The 7,889-nt window shown below is 42.0% G+C and overlaps 1 non-coding gene across 1 annotated transcript; it reads left to right on the top strand.

Moving 5' to 3' along the window:
- The first annotated feature begins 528 nt into the window (after nt 1-528).
- On the top strand, nt 529-719 carry LOC143672956 (U2 spliceosomal RNA). The gene has a single exon (XR_013170115.1). It is a non-coding gene; the product is annotated as a U2 spliceosomal RNA (small nuclear RNA).
- The last annotated feature ends 7,170 nt before the right edge of the window (nt 720-7,889 follow it).

A 7,889-nucleotide genomic window follows, 5' to 3' on the forward strand; every position in this document is an offset into this window, starting at 1 on the left:
TAACACCTGTGTGTGTGTGTGGTGGGGGTAAAGATGTGCACATGTGGACATATGCACATGTGTGTTGTGTGTGCATGTGAGACACACACACATGCTGCCAGGGATAGGGGTGAGGGTGGCAGCTTCCACCCTGACTCAGAGCCCAGCATTATACAATGCAACTGAGATATTGTAACATGGAGTGCATCAGACTGCCCAGATGTGCTTCCAAAGGAAACCTCTTTTTCCATTTTAAAACAAAAATAACTTTGATAGGGAAGCTATCTGATACCTGTTCAATCTACATGCTTTCACCGGCAAGCCTGAGCTCAGTGGAATGTAGAGTAGGCTTTACAGACTTCAGACACTCAAACGGACCTGAGTCGCCATGCTATCAGACCAGGTGCAAGGGAATAGAGGAAAGGGGAGGCTTCTTCCCTGCAGCCTGCCTTCCCAGTGCATGTATTTTTGCATACTTTTGCATGAAAAAATAACCAAGATGCTCAGAGCCAATCACATTACATCCCTGTCTCTTTAATAAAAAATCCTATCACTTCTCGGCCTTTTAGCTAAGATCAAGTGTAGTATCTGTTCTTATCAGTTTAATATCTGATATGTCCTCGATCCGAGGACAATATATTAAATGGAATTTTGGAGGAAGGAGATGGAATAGGAGCTTGCTCTGTCCACTCCACGCATTGACCTGGTATTGCAGTACTTCCAGGAATGGTGCACCCCCTCCTCAAAAAAAACAAAAAACAAATCCATGTGCACATTAACAGTGTTGAAAATTCAATTTAAACTCTTTGTCTGTTGCTGCTTACTCTAAAGATGGTCTTTCTTAAACAACAGAACACCAAGGAGTCATTAGTGCTCTCTCTTCATTACTTCAAAAAACCAATCATTAGACACCAGAGTATATACATAATTAGAAAATCACATCCTTTGCAATCCAAGCTAAGTAGTTTACATACTGTAATTACATGGGCAAAATCAATTTTTAATCATTTCCCTGATTGGGCTCATCAGCTCTGTGGGAACATTGCAACCTGCTTATTGTGCAAAAGCAACATCTGGGCTAAAACAATTACCCTTTGTTTGCTACAATATTTCTTAAATCTTTTTGCTTGCATAAAAATATGAAAACATATTTTTGAAGTAATATGAAGTAATATGAAGACAAGATATTTGGATGTCTTTTTATCCTTGGTCAACAGATATTGGAAAGTTCTCCTCATGACATGAGTTCGATGTTCCCCTGAATTTGCGGTTTAACAGTACCATCCAAGGATGGTATTTTTTCTGGGAAATAAAAGTATCTGTTTTAAAGATCCATTCAGCTGCCTAATTGTTCCATAGCTAACACATGGTATCCAAATAACCCACACATTACTAAAGCTCATTTGGGTAATCATGGGCAACTATTATTGAAATGGTTTACACTTTTCTAATACAAATGAATGGATTTTATCAAAACTAAAAAAAACACTAAAAAGCTGAGTATGTGTGAAAAATAGTTGGTATGAATTGACAAGGCGAGGCTAAGCATTTTGTTCTCTTAATAGGAAATAACCTCATTTACACCGGAGTAATAATTAGTACTGCTTCACTGACATTTAAGAAAAAAAAAACTTTTCCAGTATAATAAGGCAGCATCTCCTTTGTTAGGAGATCTACATTGATTATTAACCCTTGCCAAGAAATTCTGAGTTTAACTCTACATTCCACTGAGCTCAGGCTTGCTGGTGAAAGATAAGAATAGCTGTTTGGAAACCATCCCCTCTCACCCAGATCTCCAAAGTTTGGCATCCGGGCTTTTAAGTGACAATCTGAAACACTTGGTGCTCCCTTTGAAGGAACAAGGAAAGCCCCACCACCCCACTCCACAGCCACCATGAGCCCCAGGAACCCCACTGAACCCTCCCTCCGGTGCCCACCCCTCCCCCATCCTCCTCATCCTTTTGAAGTTTATTGGCCTTGATTATTGCTCACAAGTTCCCCAACCTGCAATTAATTCATAGTCAAAACAGCCCTGGGAGAGGGAAGAGGAGCAAGGGAAAGTGGAGGGAGAGGGAAGATATTCTTACTGGTGATTCAGTCCAGGATGAGGGTACAGGAGACAGGAACACTTGAGCCATTACAGTAATAGGGTCAAGGAAACAACCAGAATTTATTTACATGCACCCAGGGACACGCACAGACGCATAACCATTCCTGAGTGCAAAGAGAGTGACAACCAGCATCTATAGAGTTCTTGCCTCAGGGCAACCAGAGCCCTAAGCATGAACATGCTTCCTCACTTCATGCTCAGGACAACCCTTTGGGGTAGGTCCTGTGATTATGCTCACTTATTGAGGGGAAGGTGAGGCACAGGCAGGGAAGTGACCTGCCCAAGGTGTAGAGCTAGTGAGTGGAGAACCAGGTCCTGACTTGGCTGTCTGACTCCAAGGTCGGTGCTGTGAAGTCCTCATCCACACTGACCCCACAGCATCTCTGACCCTACAGCCCTGGGGAGCCCCATCTCTGAGGCTTGCTAAGGCCCACCGATGAGACAAGTCCTACAGTCCCCACATCTGTGTCCTCGGGTCCACGCCCCAACCCTGGCACCATTCTGCACCTCAACTCCAGCCCATATCCCATGAGGGAGGAGGTTGAGCTGGGACCAGGTGAAGAAGGTGAACCCTTCCCACAATCCCCCAGGCTGGTCTCTTAAGGTAAGAGGTACAAACCAGAGGTAAATGTTCCCCACAGGGGTCCAAGCACCAAGCATCTGATGTGGTCCCAGAGCCTCAAGACATTCAACATGAAGCGCACCCTCTCCCCAGAGACAAGGCTCCCTGAGAGCCAGGGCTGGGCAGGCCCTCCCCAAGCCCCAGTCTGCACAATGTCTTTGCCACACCAGACCCCAGATCTCACTCCACACAATGGGGGTATAAAAAGATCCCACATGGGCTCAAGACTCTACAAGAAAGCCTTTGCCCCCAGAACTGAGTAATGCAAAAGGAGAAAAAATCCAGAATATTTTAAATGCTTTCTAGTAGACTACATCACCACATGAACTGAAATATCTAACTCCTTACAGAAGATATGTGACATCATGATCAAATCACAAGGCATCCAATGAAGCAGCTTACTTTAAGAAAGAAATGTGATATAACTGGAAAGCATAAAGGGCTTGTTTTTCATTTCACCCACACATTACTGCAGGTAATTTTGCTGTTCAAATATTCCATATCAAATATTGCTTAAATATTAAGTCATCACATAGAGCTCCAGTGTCCGACATTGTGACAAAACCAGCCACACGTGGCTACCAACCAGGTGAAATGTGGCCAGGCAAACTGAGATGTATTAAACATGTAAAAAAAAAAAAAAACTTATTTAGAAGGACACAAAATATCTCATTAAATAATTTTGTATTTTTTACATGTTGAAATGATATTTTAAATGCATTGAATTAAATTAGAACTGTTCTTAAAATCAATAGCCTTTGTTTCTTTTTGACCTTTTTAAATATGACTATTAGAAAACTTAAAATTGCATACCTGGCTTGTACTCGTGATTTGAATTTTATTTGTTTGAAAGCCCCTGATTTAGAGCTTAGCAGATTTATGAAGATTGGTTTGGTTGGGCCATTCTGACAGCTGAGTTTACCCACAGTAAAACTTCACCATTTTTCTTAAGCAGATTCTTAGAGGAAATGTATCATCATCAACATCACTTGAAATGTTGATTCCATGATCTTCTCTCAAGTCACAGTGAGAGTTGTACAAGTTCCTACCAAACCATCTTAAGTATTATTTCCCAGGTGTCCTTTTTGTTGTTGTAGTTCATCTACATTTCAGTTTTGAAAAATTATTCGATTACTATATGTAATATATGCTCATTTGTAGAAAATTTGGAAAATGTAAAACATTATAAAGGAGAAAAGAACAATAATCCATAATCTATCAGCAATTATGACTGCCATTACATATGGGGACATTTCCTTCCAGTCTTTTCTGTGTGTGGCACATGAATGCTAGTGTGTTCATAAACACAGTCAACAACACACTTCACATGAATCTTTGACTTCCCAGCTCCCAAAACCCTATGTCCAAATACAGATGATGGTGTCTGGCCATCAGCAAATACAGGCTACTGACGGAAATGGCTGTGTTCCCACATGTGTCAAACAGGGAAAGGGGAAAGAACAGCTTTGAGGAAACCCAGTGAACTTCTCCTCTCTGGCTGCAGTATTTCAACTTCTGTGAATGAAGAAATCTCTCCAGGACTTACAGATTCAGGGTCCTTCAGAAACCTTCTGGCTGCTACTACTCTGATGAGTCAATACCCAGGAAATCCCAGAGGCTGCTTGGGTAATTGACCCCACACACCAGATCCCAAGGGCTCAGACCTCATGCAGCCACATCTTTGCTCTTGTGAGAGTTTTTGTTGTTGTTTTCATTACAACTCACAAAATGAATTAGCTTTAGATGAGAGTCTAGGTCAGCCAGGGCCTGCACCCACCTCTCAAGGTTCACTTCCAAAGACAGACCATTTCAAAGGGTGTATCAGGAACATGGCAGGAGAATGGTTGTGTTTTATTCATTTTCTTATCAAAGAATAAGGTGAGATCAAAATGCTGCTGCCCTAATCAATGATTTTACCTTCACTTACATATTAAATTTAACTCCAGCTGCTGGTTATTCTGAAGAAAGCCTAGGAAAGTCAAGGGAAGAGCAACCTGGAGGGCACAAAGTTGTTTCTCACTATTTTCCCATGATTGTATAGTAACTAGAAGAAATAGTAATTGCTGAGGCCATTGGCCCCTCAATCATCCCCTATAATTTTTCAGAAAAAAGCAAAGATGACAGATGAAACCAAAAGAGAATGCTCCCAGGAGTGGCACACTGAGGGCAGCACCCGCTGGCAAGGTTGGATAAGCATGGTGGACTGGAGAGGTCCCAAAGAAGCTTAGCACTTCCCAAGCCTAGCCTGTCAAGCAGACCAATGTAGGTCCCTTTGGTTCTCTCACAGTAAAGTTCCTATTCGAGAAATTTCAAACCAAACAGCTCAAGGAAAAGAAAAGTATCCTTTCCCTCTCATCTTTCAAGCCTTCCATTTTGATCGGGATTTTACACACATTCTTAGAAAGAGGATATTCCCTCTCTTCTGCCCACAGGTAACAAGGGATGCAGATGTTTCAGAAGCAGCACATTATAGAAAAAAATCCAATGTCACTAAAACCAGAATGGAAAATGTTTTATACATTAACAAACATTGTAATGAATTTGCACAATCTTAACCAACTGTATACCCGGCATAATGAAATGGTCTCCATCCTTTAAAAGAAAAAATTATGCATGCTAGCACATAGCTTTAGAAAAGCATTGTTCTTTAAAATTAAAAAAAATCTGCATTTTTTCCCAGCTACCATGTAATTTGTGAGACGCATTTATAAATGATCTGCAATAGCAGCGGACTTCATCAGTCAGATGATGCCAATAGATAATTCACCTAACCATCACATTATCTTCCACCACTCTAAAGGATGTGGCTATATTTCCACAAGCTTTGGGAATAATGGGTGTACCTCTTTACGGTGTCACCTCTCTTTGCTAATTGTCTCCTTGAGCTACATTTTACTTCTAATGCATTTATTTTTGACAGGCAGTGTCTATTTAGAAATCACATTACTTCAAGTGCAATTGTTCTTTTGTCTATCAAGTAAATGAAGTGCTGTTATACAGATTTCAGGTTCTGATTAGGAAAGTATCAGAGCCCCAAAAAGGTCAATCCATTATTTACCTGAGGCAACAGAAGGATGACAGACATTTGAATATTCTCCTGCTCATGCTCTAGGGCCACATTATTATAATTTCTCAACTTATTTGAACTTAAATATAGGCTCCTGGGTGTGGGAGGCCTCAAAGGATGTCTGGTGCTTTGTGTCCATGAAGAATTGCAGGCAGGTGGGTCTTTGGTTGACATGCCTGGGTGTCACCAAATCAAATGCACTGTCCCCAAGAATACCAACAATTGTGGCCAAATGGGTGCATAGGTGAGCATGCCTACTTTCCAGCTTGGGTGGATTTTCCTTAAAACAGATATTTAAAAGTAATTTTTTAAAATCATTCTACTCTTCAGGTCTCCTTTGAAGAGTTAGTTCAGATCAATATGAAGGTAGTTACATGTGAAAAATAAAACTGATAAAGAGTATAGAAAAGCGAGCAGCACCATTTCTGAAAATCAGGAACCAGATAGAAAAAGGATTGCATCACCTTCGACTTCGGCTCTAGTCATCTGCTACCAGCTGTCCCCATGAGCGCAGGTAGGAAGGCCATGTCAACAAACACTCGGCCATGGTATCTTCATACATCCAAGCACCATCTGGGAATGGGCTTACCATGACGCAAGCCAAAACCGGATCCTCACAGATGTTCATGTCCTCAGATGGAATAACTAGAAGACTTTGGTATCTTAAGGAAGTACACAGCCTGAGTACCAGCTCATTCCCAGTGCTCAGACCCAAATGTATCCACCTTGAGTCAGAGATGGTCAATAGTTAGGATTTACTAGTCTCTTAAGTACATCATCTACAATTTCTTGGTGATTTCTCCTGATTGCTCCACCCATGACCATGTGAGTCATCCTTGCCTGCCCCCTCTGGGTCCCGCACCATTCCATTATCCCTTTGTAACTTCTGGTTGCATGCCAGGCAAGGGACCACTGTGTCCTCCAGGCCTCACACACAGGGAGCCACTCCCGGGATCCTAACACCCCACATGGGAACTCCAGAGACCACTGCTATTTGACTCACTTGCCAAAAGAAAGACTCAAAAAACCATGCTTGCCTTAAATCACATTCTAAATTGACTCCCTGGAGCCCTTCCTACCTTGTTCACTCAAGACTGCCTGTGCTGCCGCAGGGTTTAGCATAAACTCTGTAACCTGAACAGGACTTGTGTTGTATCAAGAATTGTTTTTCCAAAGTATGTCCCCATCAGGGCCATAATTATATGCAAACCACTTGACTTAGAACGATTTGCAAACACATTTTAAATGCTCATTAAGACAATTCCACTACCTAAAATGCAAGAAAAGGGGAAGACACCTGAATCCTTTTTTGGAGACCCCATGGCCAGTGAGATGGGAGGACTCAGATGTATAAAACAGACCATGCTCAGGAAGCCTAACCTCTGCAACACCTTCTACTGTGGAGACCAGGAATGTCCTCTTCATTCTGCAATTTACTTCAACACTAAGTACTCTAATCATGGGAAGTACTTTTTGCTTTTTAAACAGCCTGCTTGTTTGTACAGGTCAAGAGCATAAATAAAGCAGTCAAGTTGGAAACTTGGAAAGCGTATGTGTAGGAGAAGGAAGTAGTTACAGATCGTCCATTTGTTCCAACACCAGGCAGTTCCCAGGAGGCAGAGGCTGCCTGAAAGCCAGAGCTCTGAAATTCCTGCACCTCCTGGGAGGGTCTGGAAGCACCCTGTCCTCTCGACCTGCTTCACTCATGGGAATCTCTCTCAGGGGAAGGGGAGCAAGTTGTTAGAACCCTACAGGGGCTGTGCCATAAGGTTTTAATACGAATTAATGATTTAGTTGCATGTTGAGTAGCAATAGGTTGAGACGCAGCCAAACACCTCTGACGGCAGACATATGGCCAGGTTAAGACTGGGTCCTCCTGGAACGGTGAGCATCCTGAAGTGTTAACCATGAAATTTACTCATGTCGCTGCCAGAGTGGCTCCTGATGAACAAAATTAAGTGCCTACCAATTACAATAAAGGATCCAAACATCAGTAAATCATTCTCAATTGCAGAGGACTTCAGGAAAGTGAGATGCCTCCAAGCTAACGTATTTAAATGGTTAATATCTTTACCCCCCAAAAAAAAAGAAGAAGAAGAAAGAAGGGATGG

The sequence above is a fragment of the Tamandua tetradactyla genome, assembly GCF_023851605.1.
Source record: "Tamandua tetradactyla isolate mTamTet1 chromosome 22 unlocalized genomic scaffold, mTamTet1.pri SUPER_22_unloc_2, whole genome shotgun sequence".
In the NCBI taxonomy this organism is placed as follows: domain Eukaryota; kingdom Metazoa; phylum Chordata; class Mammalia; order Pilosa; family Myrmecophagidae; genus Tamandua; species Tamandua tetradactyla.